General features: G+C 39.7%; 1 long non-coding RNA gene across 7 annotated transcripts in view; it reads left to right on the forward strand.

Annotated features, from left to right (window-relative positions):
• The window catches only part of LOC112650025 (uncharacterized), a 139859-nt gene that overhangs the window by 12767 nt on the left and 114336 nt on the right, over positions 1 to 12756 (forward strand). For 3 of the 7 annotated variants that reach the window (XR_007414035.1, XR_004803653.2, XR_004803652.2), the window contains exons 2-5: positions 406 to 554; positions 1610 to 1761; positions 2338 to 2592; positions 3834 to 3916. This is a non-coding gene — a long non-coding RNA (uncharacterized LOC112650025). The remainder of the gene's footprint in view (positions 1 to 405; positions 555 to 1609; positions 1762 to 2337; positions 2593 to 3833; positions 3917 to 12756) is intronic. The other 4 variants (XR_004803658.2, XR_004803659.2, XR_004803665.2 and 1 more) reach the window with 2 other exon arrangements.

Here is a 12756-nt window from a genome sequence, read left to right on the forward strand (position 1 = left end):
ACTATGGAGAACAAACTGAGGGTTAATGGAGGGAGATGGGTGGGAGATGGGATAGGTAGGTGGGTGTTGGGTATTAAGGAGGGCACTTGTTAGGCAGAGAACTTGGTGTTACATGTAAATGATGAACCACTGAACTCTACTCCTGAAACCAATATTGAACTCTATGTCAACGAACTAGAATTTAAATAAAAGTAAATAAATGAAATAAAAAATAAAATCAAGTCAGTAAACTTTCATAGCTTGATTACCTTGATTACCTTGATTCAAGGCATTCTGTGGGGGCACTTAAACAATAAAATGACAAATAAGACACAGAAAAAAAATACTAGGGGAAGGATTCTTTGTGGGCAAAACATTTAGAATTGGATTTTCAAGTGATCATCCCTCTCTCTCTTTTTAAAAAAGATTTCATTTACTCCTGAGGGGCACAGAGAGAGAGGGAGAGACATAGGCAGAGGGAGAAGAAGGCTCCCCGCAGGGAGCCGGATGTGGGACTCAATCCCCGGACCTGGGATCACGCCCTGGGATCACACCTCTACCACTGAGCCACGCAGGTATGCACACATCTAACAAAGGTTTGGCTGTTGGTCCCAAGGGATCATCTCTTTCACCATTGTAGTTAGGTTTGCTCTGTTGGTAGCAAAGAATGTATTTAGTTTCCTTCTTAAACCAGTGTCTTGGAACATGAACAGGACTGGATGCATTTGTGAAGCATTTTTCATTTTATGCAATCATTTGTATATCATCATGATGTTTGTGCCATTCTCAGACCATCTGTTACTTTCTTAATAGTTTTCTTCAGATTGACTTACCTTTTTTCCAACCTCATTTAAGTCTCATTTGAGCAACATTCGCTATAAAATCATGGGTTTGTTGTGCAAATTATGTTTTTCTAATGCACTCTAAAGACAGATACCTTTAAAAAATTTCACCTATAGTCCATATACCACCTATAGTCATCTGGAGTACCTCCAGTGCTATGTTACTGCGTTTTGAGTAACACTGCCACACATTATAGTCCTTGGTCTTTGTAATTGTTATGTGCAGTAAACAGAGAAAACATAATTATCTCCATTTCAAAGATGAGAAAATCAAGTTCATGGATAAGGTCTTATAGCCAGTAAATTTCCAGAACTGGGCCTTGTACTCGTGCTTTCTCCTTACCAACTCATTGTTTCTATTATACAACTAACTCTTTTAGGGAATGAAAACTTAAAACTAAAAATAAACTTTTATCTATTTAGACCTGACTATTTTGGAATTTTGTGGTAATTTGAATAGCAATAAGATGGAAAAAATAGCAAAGAAAAGGCGAGTAGATTGCCAAGTTATATTAGGCAGTCTCAAAGATAGCCCCTGATTAGATTATCTCGCCTACTAGTGTTCATGCCTTATGTAATCCCCTCCACTTGAGAAACTGCTTTCTAACCAATAGAATATGGAGGAGGTGTCACTTCCCTGCTTAGTTTGCAAAAGATTGTGACTTCTGTCTTGCTAGAAGTCTTTGTCTCTCTTGCTTTGATTTTGATGAAGCAAGCTACCGTAAGAGGGGGGGACCCCAGAACAGCAGCAGCAGGGAACTGAAGCCCTCTGTTCAACATCCCTCAAGGAAAGGAATCCTGCCAACAATTCCATGTGGTTATTTGGGAAACAGAGCCTTCCCTAGGCGAGCCTTCAGAGGAGACCCAGCTTTGATGGATGCCTTGCCTGCAGCCTTGTGGGAGACTGTGAAGCAGAAGACTCAGTGAAGCCTTACCATAGGTATTTTAAATGATTCATTTTGGGGGAATTTGGTTGAGCGGGGGGGTGGGGGTGGGAGGGGGTTAATCTGTTATTCAGCAATATATAACACAAGTCTAGAGGACTCATTTCTAGAAGTGATTTGGTGGAGGTGGAACCAGGTTATCACTGCTGTGCATGGGCCCCAAGTTTGCAGTTCTATTGAAGTGTGATATCTAACACTGGATGCTTTTTCTTTCTCTCTTATTTTCCTATTCTTTCCTCCATACCCTCTCTCTTTCACTTCTTCCCTTTATTCCTCCTACTCTTTCATACCTTTAACTGATAGAGCAGTTGGAAACTGTTCTCATCTATCCCTTTCCACAATGCCCTGTGCCGGGCTTCCTATGTTGGTTTCATCGTGCACATGTGGTGCACACATCTTACAAAGGTTTGGTTGTTGGTATTAGTGAATTACCATGGAGTTGATTCAGTGCTATCCATTTCATTTTGTTTTCACTTTTTTTTTTTTGGTATGTTTTCACTTTTTTTAATTGGAAGTATCTTTAGTCTTCTGTGGGCTTTGTGTATTCATGTCCTGTCTCTTTTCCTTTGTAGGCAATTTATAGCACTGACCTCTATCAGTGCCTCTCACTGACTTTGATGTGAAGATGATTTTTCCTGCAGTTACTCTTTCTACAAAATTAAAAATGTTGAGCATAAAGAAATAACATTCACAGTTTTACATTGACTTACTGATTTCCTGTGGTTTTTCCATCCACCACACTACCTGAAAGTTTTTGCTTTTGAGCAGTGTTTTCTTCTGTTTGACATGCAAAAAAGCTAAAGGGAATTACCCAAGGACCCTTCCAAGTGAGTTTATCTATAGAAAACCTTGGAAATAATCTGACACTAGCCTTGATAGATGAGGGAGGGGTGCCATATGTGAAAGAATAGAGTTGGTGGTGGGGAGGTAAACATATGGACAAACTTGAATCACAAATTTCTCACTATATGCCAGCAACATTTAATAATAGTAGTCCTAAACACACACACACACACACACACACACACACACACACACATAAATGAGTCACACTATAAAAACTTTTAACAAGTGCTGGCAAGTCAGATAGCAGACTCACCCCGAAACCTGTCTCTCCAATAAAAACCTCATAATTAAAAACAAGGCTGTCCATAAATCATAACATATAATAACAATTATACGCAACTGGTACAAGATTTGATTAGAAAATTAACACTTAGCTTTCTCAGGTGAAAATTCTAAATTTTCCTCAGAGTGGAAATACTTCTATAATATGTGGCCAGCAGGTTATCATCTATTGCTGAACCATGAGATGCTTCTTTGTCCAACTGTTACCACTAGGTGGTAACTGAGGTGATACAGTTTTACTTGTCTTTTAAGAACAATACTAGTGTTTGGCATGTATTGAGAAAGTGCCTACAGTGTGCTAGATACTTCGTTAGGCACCGAATGTCTCATTTTCTCTTCTTTACACCCAGGGAACAATTAACTATATATTAGGTCTATAAAACTGAGGCCTACACTGGTTTACTGATTTTCCCAAGTTTGCAAGGGACCAAAATAGGATTCGAATCTGAATCGGCTTGGTTTCCCCAAAGGTGCTCTTTCCAACAAAGGTGTGGCCTTGAGAAAGGACATGAAATTAATGTATAGGTGGAAGCTGGTGAATAGGATATAGCTGTGGCCTTAAACTGGGTCTTGCTGAATGTGTGGTAGAATGGATGAGAAGCCTCTTCTCTGTTGCTAACTTGGGAGAAGTCAGTAACCCAGCAAAGCTGGGTTCTTGGATTTTTTTGTTTGTTTGTTTTTTTGGATGATAAGCTGAATCAACTCAATTGGTTATTATCTGATGTACTTTCATATTAAAATTACATTATTCTAGTCTATAAATTTACCCACTCAGGTTTGCATCAGTCTGGCAAGCCTACACCCAATAAATCCTGATATTTGTAATGTTTCCTTCAAATTTCCCCTATGGCTTGTGAGCAGGGGTTGAAAATGGAATAGAAGCTCCATGAAACTATAGCAACACTTTGTCCTTGTGTTCTCCTCTCTCCCTTTCTCTTAGGCACATTCTTGGATGAATTGTCCTGTGAGAAGCTGAGGTGAGGAGAAGCTGGAAGTAGAACTGGGGAGAGCTTGAATAAATTGGTCAGTGAAATTTAGATTCTTGTTTTCTAAAATTCTCTTTCCCCAACTTAGTTTTTAGGAACTGGAAGAAAGCTGCATGTATGGATGGAATGTCTTAGGGTAGTTGTTCACAAAGAAATTGATTGCAGTGAACTCCCACTTGTAAGAATTTCATAATTCTCTGAAAATGTTTTTTATACTCAACCTTCTAAAGATTCTTAATGGCACATTGAAGATCAGAGGTTGACAAAGTTTTTCTCCAAAGGGCCTGATAGGAAATTTGTTTAGCTTTTGTGAGCTATATGATTTCTTTCACGACTACTCAACTCTGCTGCTGCAGCACCATCTCAGCCATAGATAATACATAAATGAATGAGAATGTCTGAATTCCAATGCAACTTTATTTACAAAAACAGGTAGTGGGACAGATAGCATACTAGCGTCATAGTTTGTTGGTGGTGACCCTTGGTACAGTGGAAAAAAATTCAATTAGGGCTTGGTTATGGTTCTTTCACTCCAATTGGGTATTTTGGGAGATGTTAGTTTAGATTTATATAGGTTCATTATCTGTAAAATGGGGATAATAAAACCTACTTCACAAGACTTACAAAAATTAAGTTATGTAGCTAAATATAGTAAACTGGCTTCCTTTTCAAAAAATTACATTTAGTTTTTATTGTAGAACCCACATATCAGGGCAAAGTGTTGCACGTACAAATATAAATTATTTTTGGGAAAAAAGTTGTAAAAACACCCCCCCCCCCCCCCAAACTCAAACCAAACTGCACCTTCTTTAGTTATGTTGTCCTGACCTGGATCCATATTGGCAAAGGAATTCTGACCTCTGAGAGGGGCCTCTTGATGGTGGCAGCCTCAGCCCTGGGCCTCTGTAAGACAAAAGCCACTGGAGTGATGGCAGCCTGGGGACTGAGAGGGCCTCTGCTCCCTGCAAGTTGGGGTCTTGGCCCTGGCTGGCAAGGGGACATTCCTAATTAATCAAGATCATTAAAATCTTGCAGTCTTCAAGAATCTGAGTAGGTGGCAACTGCTAATGACTTTATTGTTTTGTTCCTTTTATTATTTCTTAAAAGCCCCTTCCCCAGCTCCCATGCCCCTGAGGCAGAGGAGGCACCAACCCAGTCTGCAGCCCTGACCTCTGGCCTTGGGTGCAGGCTCCAGGAGGACAGAGGGAGTGGGTGGGTGCCTTCCTATAGGGTGACTTAGAGAGAAGACCCAAGCTGGCCAAGTAGGAGAAAGGAAAAGGTAAGGAAAAAGCCAAGAGATCAAAGGTCGTGATAACTAATGATGACTATTATCATTATAGCATTATTACTTTAGTTTCTTTTAGAGGATTTTTGTTGTTGTTGGTTATTTAGTTTAGCTCATGCATTTACAGTAAACCAGTAAATGCTGTTGAGGACAGCTGAAACTGTGTTTTCCTGGTTCATCATTGAAGATTCTCTTGTGAGAATTAGAAAATTGTTTTAGAGAGTATTGGTACTTATTTCATACTAATTGAGCAAAGACCATTCTCTCTTAGGTTTAGTTTTTATACTTCAAGCCCTTTTTAAAAGAATTGTACAGACATGGGTGTATCTGTTTGCTTTACTTCTGTATTTTCCTTGTTGGGTAATCATGCATATGTTGATTGGCATCAAACAGAGATCTCACCTATCCCCATGGCAGTGAGCTGCTGCTAACTTGAGTTCAGACTAGCCCTGGTGGCCCTGTGAGTGGGAGAGTCTGGGTGTGTCTAGCTTGGGCTGTGGCACCAGAAGAGGGTGGATGCACCTGTTGTACTTGTGTAATGTTGGCACCAATAGTGGTGCTTCTCTGAGTATTTGCCTTGGTAAAAGGTCACTGGCTGATTTGAGCTGTTGGGCCATGCCCCACATCCCCAGTGTGCCACACTGGCTTGCTTTCTGTGGCATTTTGCCTCATTTCTAGAGGTGAGTTTGACTCACAGAAGTAAGACTCTGGCTTTTTGTATTTCTAAATTTTCCTGGAACCATATCCAAGGCTCTTAAGTGATTGTAGGGAACTTAGCTAGAGAGAATTTTTCACTAAGGGAGAAAATTATATAATCACAATAAAGCACAAGCCACAGGGCTTGTTGTTGACTTACCATAAATATAAGGGTTACAAGTAACAGAAAACTTTCAATTCTTGCTATTGGAAGGTTTCTTTTATTGAGCCCCTTTCTCTCTTCTCTTTTTCTTTCTTTTTTTTCCCCTTGGAATGAAGAGTCAAGATAAATGACAATAGATCTGCCTTAGGCTTGTATAGGGGTACGGTATCAACTTAATAATTGAAGTGGGGGCAAAATGTAATTTTCTGTCTTGAACTGAAATGAGAGTGTTCCCAGGCTCATTGGATTGAAGTCTTTAAACATGTGTTGACCTGCAAAAGTGGCTACTGAGAAAGGGCCTGAAACAACCTAGTAATATTTAGGGAAAATATAAAAAATCTTTGTACATGGCACTTCAAGATAAAATGCATGTTTTTTTGTAGGTAAAATAACAATCCAAACACCCCAAGGTTTTTAAATAAAAAAATCCACTTTAAATCAATATAATTCTGGAGGTATAACATAATAGTTGTAAGTAAAAAGTAGATCATAGTTTACACTTTATTAACATATTTTGTGCCATTTTCTGCTTTACTTAACCTTTAGAAAAAGTCTTTAAATTGTGCGAAATACCAAGGCAAGTTTATAGCCTGAATTCTTTCTTCCTGGCTGTTTTCTTTTACTTCTATACGTATGAAGATGTTTCTCTCCTAGAGCTACATCATTCTTTTAAAATTACTATATGAGATAATCTATGATTTATTTATACTCTTCTACTAAGATTATTTAGTTGGTTTATTAGTTTACTTAGGAAAGTTTAGAGTTGCCTGCTCATGACAAAGTTAGGAGTAATACATTGATTTAATGGAGAGAGTTTTCTTCTATATAATTCCTCTGGCTTCTTACATAACTTTGGGAATGACCTTATGAAATAAGCCCAAATTGCCTTTGGAAAGGTATTTTAGGTTCTTATATCTCCTTATTTCCAGATCTATTTCCATGGCTTTAGCAGCATCAGAGCAGTATAGGTTCAGTTCAAAATTCAGCAGAAACTACTGTTACGGCTGGATTCTGGTCAGACAAGTTGCCACTAACCCAACTGTGGGGTGGGATCTTCCACGCTCTCACATCAACATACCAATTTGGCCTTAGCTCCTTTTCCCCTGCTCTTCCTCTCCCTTGATTAACCCCATATAATCACGTGTGTACATGTCTGAATGCAGGGACCATGCCTTATTCATTTTTGTATTATTCAAGGGCCTGGCTGAGAGTCATTGCTTAAGAAATGTGTACTAGAGAAATATTTACACATATGCTAGACATTCTCATTCAGATTCCCATCTCTGAACAATTGGAGCTGAGCGTTTTGGATAGGATAAAATAGAACTATGGGCTTTAGGTACGTACTACCTTTTAAGAGCTGCCATGCCAGTTCAGAATCCCCTGCAATTGTCCAGTATGAACTCACTTCTGTCAGTAACCATGTCTCAAATGCGAGATGACTCTTATCCTGGCATGTTTTGGCAAGAAAGAACTTTACCTGGTTTGCCTAACCTACACTGGCTTCTAGTTTCAACAAGAATTGTTTACATGCATTTAGTTTTAGCTCTTGGGCTATAACATGTCATTGTTCTTTTTACTCACCTCCTCCCCTTGCTTTTGGAATCAGGACAGGCATCTTCAATTCTTGTTGTTCCTGTTTGGTGTGCTCTTAGATGGATTTTAGCTTTGTCCTTCAGCTCTCATGGCACTCCAAGATATTTTTGAGTCATATTTCCTGTATAAGAAAATATAGACTATGTCATCACAAAGGGAAATGGGGACTAGGGGGGCATTATTTAAATCATTCAGGGAACTCATATCCTGGCTTGAAGGAAAATTAAAGTATTTGGATTACTTTATCTCATTGGATTGTCCTTCTTTAGTTAACTTACAGGATAATGCATATCAGCTCTTATTCAATTTTATCTGTCACTGTCACAGTGAGTCTAGAAGAGAAAAATATATTTGAGACTTACTTTAAAAAAAGTCATTGTTAGTAGAATTAGTTTGATTTCCCCCTGTATTTAGAAGAGAATGAACACCCTAGAAAAATAATAACAAACTTTCGGCAAAACAATGTTTTCCTGAATATGCCGTGAAAGGGAAAGTCCTCACAGCAAACTTGCAGAAGTGCCCTGAAAAGTCTCTTGCACAATTCTGTTTCTTTATAGTACTTACACAATCATATTTCTTAATGACGTTCTATAAACAATTCTTTTGACAAGAAGCATACAGTTGTAAAAATAAAGAGATAACTTTGGCAGAAAATACATTAATGATTTTCTACTTCTATACTTCTATGACAGACATAAAATTATAGATTTTTTTAGTACCATTTTCCTGTTGATTGTGGAGGACACAGGAAAAGCAACACACAGTAGGAAGTATCAGTTCGCCACCTAGAGGAGAGATGTGGAATTCAACATTTCTCCAAACAGCTTCAGGAGGATTCATTCATTTATTCATTTGCTCACTCATTCATTCATTCAATTATTTACTTATTTAATTATTAAAAAAATAACTAAGTACTTATTAGGCTTAGTTATGTACCGGTACAGATTTGATAATCTAATCAAGAGTTATGAGCTGAAGGAAAGCATGCAGTGTATCTTATTTTAATTGCACAGCTGCCTCTCTTTAAAATCTTTTATTTTGGGGCACCTGGGTGGCTCAGTCAGTTAAGCATCTGCCTTCACCTCAGGTCAGAATCCGAGGGTCCTGGGATGGAGTCCTGAGTTTTGCTTCCTGCTCAGTCTGCTTCTCCCGCTCCCTCTGCCCCCCCTCCCCACTCTTGCGTGCCCCTTCTCTCTCCTTTGAAGTCACGCTTGTTCTCTCTCTCTCATGCTTGCTCTCTGTCTCAAATAAATAAATTTTAAAATATCTTTAAAATCTTTTATTTTTTAAAGAGTATAACTCAAATATCTGGACAACTCAAAATATCCATACTGTGAGGTATACTACTTTTAGTGGTCGGGTCTACTTTTAGCGGTCTAATAAAGCTTTATTGTTTTTATTTGCTCATCTCTTTACAGTTTACCTGTTAGCCTCTTCTCTATAAAAATTAGGAAATGGGGGGGGGCGCCTGGCTGGCTCAGTGGTTGAGCATCTGCCTTTGGCTCAGGGCATGATCCCAGAGTCCTGGGATCGAGTCCCATATCGGGCTCCCTGCACGGAGCCTGCTTCTCCTGTTCCTGCCTCTCTCTCTGCCTCTCTCTGTGTCTCTCATGAATAAGTAAATAAAATATTTTAAAAAACCAAAAACCAAATTAGGAAATAGAGTCTCAGAGAAATGAAATAACAAGCTTAAGGTGTCACAGGTACTTCACTCTAGTGTCAGTGTCTGAACCCAAGCCAGTCTAATACCAGAGCCACCACCCTACTCAGCTCTACTCTAACCGAGACACTCACAAATGGCTGGACTGCCGCTGTTGGGGTGGCCAGTGCTTACACATTGAAAGAAGATCATGGCCAGCAGCACATCCACAAAACAAGCTTGGAAGAAGCTTTATGAAGCCAATCAACTGGACAGAGTCTACTAAAGATGGTGGGATTGTTCATAGGTATGAATTCCTTGTGCCCTGAGGAATGAACTCCAAAACTTTCCTGAGATGGTCCAGCCCAGGCAAGAGTAGACAGAGGGCTGGGAGCAATTGGTGTGTATGAGTGCCTCCTTTGCAGTTGGGTGTCTAACATCACTAGCCCCCACATCTCTGCTTATGTAGAGGAGGAAACTGAACTACACAAAAAGTTTCCTGAATTCCAAGGCCACAAGGTAAACCTTGGTGCCCGAACTAACCCCTAAGCTTTCTGATTTTTTTTAAGATTTTATTTATTTGTTTATTTGAGAGTGAGCCAGAGAGCACAAGTTGGGGGAATGGCAGAGGGAGAGGGAAAAAAGGCAGGCTTCCCGCTGAGCAGGTAACCCAACATGGGACTCTATCCCAGGACCCCGGGATCATGACCTGAGCCGAAGGCAGATGCTTAACTGACTGAGCCACCCAGACGCCCCAGATTTTCTGATTTCAATCCAGCATTCTATCATTTCTCACTGCCAATAACATCAGCTTTGCTTGCTGTGACTTTTCTCGTCACTCCTGTGGTTTTATACCACTCCCTCTCTCTCATTAAGTAACCTTGTCAAGACAGAAATTCCCATGAAAACAGAAAACAAATATAGCAGAGACGTTGATGGTATAGGAGATAAAACAGATACAGAAGGAGTGTTGCCAAGGGGTATCCTTCAACGCAAGAAAGAAGGGCTATATTTGGAGGGAAGGAAATGGGGGAAAATTAAAGGCAGTCTGTGCTGAAATGGTGAGGAGAGCAGTTATTACCTGAGCCTCTTCGATGGGTGTGACCCTGAAGACTTGTCCATATGGTGGACAAAAGCATAAGGCACTGTGGAAGTTGTCTAGCTGTTGGGATCCTATTGTAAACCTCTTTTTTTTTTTAATTTATGATAGTCACAGAGAGAGAGAGAGAGAGAGGGGCAGAGACACAGGCAGAGGGAGAAGCAGGCTCCATGCACCGGGAGCCCGACGTGGGATTCAATCCCGGGTCTCCAGGATCACGCCCTGGGCCAAAGGCAGGCGCTAAACTGCTGTGCCACCCAGGGATCCCCTCTTTTTTTTTTTTTTTAAGTGAAGAAAACTCTGATCAACCTCTAGTTTGTTTATGGAGAGGACTTTGCCCAGATGTACCCAGAAAGTTTGAGAATACCACACGAGCATAACCCTGAGACAATTTTTCTTTGCCAGGAAAATTTGCTTAAAAAGGAACACTAGAATCTTTAATTCTACTGCATGGACATGTGATAATAATGTGCATGGTGACCTTCTATTGTAAATTTGAAAGACTTAACCTTTCTGCATCTATTGCTGAGAGACAAAGGAGAACATTTTCTTAGGGCTTTGAACTACTTCATTTGAAATCTGACTGAGAAAAGAGAGCATCAAGGACTGTATCTTACTTATTTTGTAACTTTCTCTGCATCTAGCAATTTTTTGAGGATTAATAAAGGGTGCTGCTTTTTAAAATTCCAGGTATTATTATTCAATAGATTTAAATTATTTTAAAGACATTTGAAAGAGTTTACATTAAAAAATTGAATCAGTTTAACTTATATTTCCCTCTAGTTGAAAATTCACAGACTCCTGGGGCGCTTGCGCGGCTCAATCTGTTAATTGTTGGACTCTTGGTTTCGGCTCAGGTCATGATCTCAGGGTGGTAAGATTGAGCACTGAGTTGGGCTCTGTGCTCAGCAAGGAGTCTGTTAGAGATTCTCTCTCTCTCTCCCTCTGCCACTCCCCCCCTGCTCACATACACCCTCTCTCTAAAATAAATAAATCAAAACTTTTAAAAACAAACAAAAAAAGAGAACTTGCAGACTCCCAAGCAACTGTTTTCTCTCTGAAAAAAAAAATTCAAAAATCACCCAGAAGTAAGAGGGAGTGGCCCTGATCCCTGTGCTTTTATTTATGTGTGGTTAAAGTTCAAATTTCTCAACATACCATAATCTCAGTGTACTGGCCAAATTCCATGGTGGATAATTAGATCTAGTTTACCAGCGCAGACATGGATGTAGAGAGAGAGCAGTCACACTGTACTTCTGGGAATCTATTAGCCAAGTTGACTGTGTTTGACACATGAGTGGTGGGACTCACCTCACTTGCTGACTGGACTTGCCCAGCAGGTTCTACAGGTGAGATCACTGCTTGGCTGGCTTATTGCTGGACCTGGTAGGCAGAAGAGGCCATGAAATAAATGGCTTCACTTTGGGATCTTGAAAATTCTCTCTTCCTTCTCTTGCCTTCTCCTGCCAACTCTCTATGGACTGAAGCATTCATTAATAAATTCATTCATTCAATAAATATTTCCTGAAAACCTATTATGTGTCAGGTATTGACCTGGGCTCTAGAAATATAATAGTGAACTACATATTTTCTACTTACAAGGACTTAATAATGAATAATTATAATACCCAGTGAAAAAATTTTCTATTGACAGATCTTAGTAATCCAAATCTTTATTATTTCTGTCTTCAAAAAGTAGGAAGTACGCAAATGCTCTTTGGAGAGGTGTGGCATAGAAATGTATTTATAGATTTCAACATAAAACTAATGAATGAATGAAGACCGGTTCATCTGTCATTGTGAGTTCAGTTAATCCTGCCCTCCCTGCTGTACCCTGACTCCACCTTGTCCAGTGCCCTCCCCATCATTACATGTACACATGTATACACACAAATACAGTTTCAATTGTCTTCAAATCTATGCAGCATTCAGTTGTCGAGCACATATTAATATACTCACCTAGGTGGAGACTGAATTTACCCTCAAGGAACTTATAATTTAGAAGGTAAGACATTTGCCTCTTTCAAAATGTGACACTACTTCCCATGGCTTAGATTGTGAAAACAGCTGTTGGTGCTTTAGTTAATTGATTCCCAAGCTTCAGTTCATGTACCACCTTCATAATTTTTTTAGATTTTATTTTGTTTTTAAGATTTTATTTATTTATTAGAGAGAGAGAGAGAACGAGAGAGAACATGAATGAGAGAGGTGATGGAGAAGCAGGCTCCCCACGATCAGGGAGCTGGATGAGGGGCTCAAGCCCAGGACCCTGGCGTCATAACCTGAGCTGAAGGCAGATGCTTAATCAGCTAAGCCACCCAGGTGCCTTCCATCTTCATAATTTTTGCTATAGTCACATACCACCTGGGCCATTATGCCTCTGTAAATATACTGCTATT

The sequence above is a fragment of the Canis lupus genome, chromosome 11 (genome assembly GCF_003254725.2).
Source record: "Canis lupus dingo isolate Sandy chromosome 11, ASM325472v2, whole genome shotgun sequence".
NCBI lineage: Eukaryota > Metazoa > Chordata > Mammalia > Carnivora > Canidae > Canis > Canis lupus.